Raw genomic sequence first — 1368 nt, forward strand, 5'->3', positions numbered from 1 at the left:
TGTTGGACAACATGAAGAGGAATAACTTAAGAATTTTTGGCATTCCAGAACAAGAAGAATCACAAAAATCCACAAAGGAAATAGTTGAAGAACTGCTGGAAGAAATTTCTCTAACATCCTGAAAAGATAAACATTCAAGAAACTCAACAGACCCCAGGAAGGATATACCCCAAGAAAATCACCAAGACATATCATAGTCAAGCTCTCCAAAATCAAAGATAAGGAGACAATCCTGAAAGCAATTAGGGAAAACAGCAGTGTTACATACAAAGACAAGCAAGTCAGATTAATCTCCCATCTCTCAGCATAAACCATGCAAGCAAAAAGACAATGGGGAGACACATATAAAACCTTGAAAGAAAAAACTGCCCACCTAGAATCCTTTATCCATCAAAGATATCAATCAGATGCGATGGTGTAATCAAAACATTCCAGGATAAACAGAAGCTAAGGGATTTTGCCAAAGCCAGTCCTGTACTAAAAAACTTCCTAAAGGGAGTTCTGTGGACTGAGAACCAAGAAGAACAGACAACAACCAGAGATTGACATACGTGGCAGCTCCTCCCAGAACTAAATTGACAGAAGGAAATGTCGAGAACAGAACAAAACTGTAAGAACAAACTCAGAGAATCTGGGATCATTTTATGATCAAAACAATTACAATGTGAAAGAAGGTAAACACGTAGGAAAAAGATCCAGATGGTGAGAAGGTCAGGTAGATTACAGGATAAAACAGACTGCACTAAATGGAGGGAAAAGTTAATGGAATATAAGATAACCTCAAAGAAAATTAGCTCTTCACAACATATCAAGAAAATGAAAATCCAAGAAGAACATGGAAACATTAAAACTATGAGGAAACTCACAAGAAAGAACACAAAAAACATGAACTCAGCAAAAGAAGACACACAGAACAAAGCAGTAACACCACAAAAAACAAACACAATGGCAGCAATTAATCCATAACTATCAATAATTACACTGAATATAAATGGATTAAATGTACCAGTTAACAGAAGGCAGTTGAGGGAATGGATAAGAAAAGGAGATTCTTCCATATGCTGTCTGAGAGACACAACTTAAACACAGAGACTAAAACAGATTAAAAGTCAAAGGACAGAAAAAAATATACAAAGCTAATTGCAATAAAAAACAAACAGTAGTGGCAGTACTAATGTCTGATAAATTAAACTTTAAGACAAAAACCAGCATAATAGATAAAGAAGGACATTATGTCATGATTAAAGGGACAATTGAACGAGATGCCATAACCATAATAAACATCTATGCTTCCAATGAAAAAGCTCCAAATATATAAAGCAAACTCTAATAGACATGAAGAAAGAAATACATGAATCCACAGTAATC

Source organism: Chrysochloris asiatica, unplaced genomic scaffold (assembly GCF_000296735.1).
Source record: "Chrysochloris asiatica unplaced genomic scaffold, ChrAsi1.0 scaffold00024, whole genome shotgun sequence".
In the NCBI taxonomy this organism is placed as follows: domain Eukaryota; kingdom Metazoa; phylum Chordata; class Mammalia; order Afrosoricida; family Chrysochloridae; genus Chrysochloris; species Chrysochloris asiatica.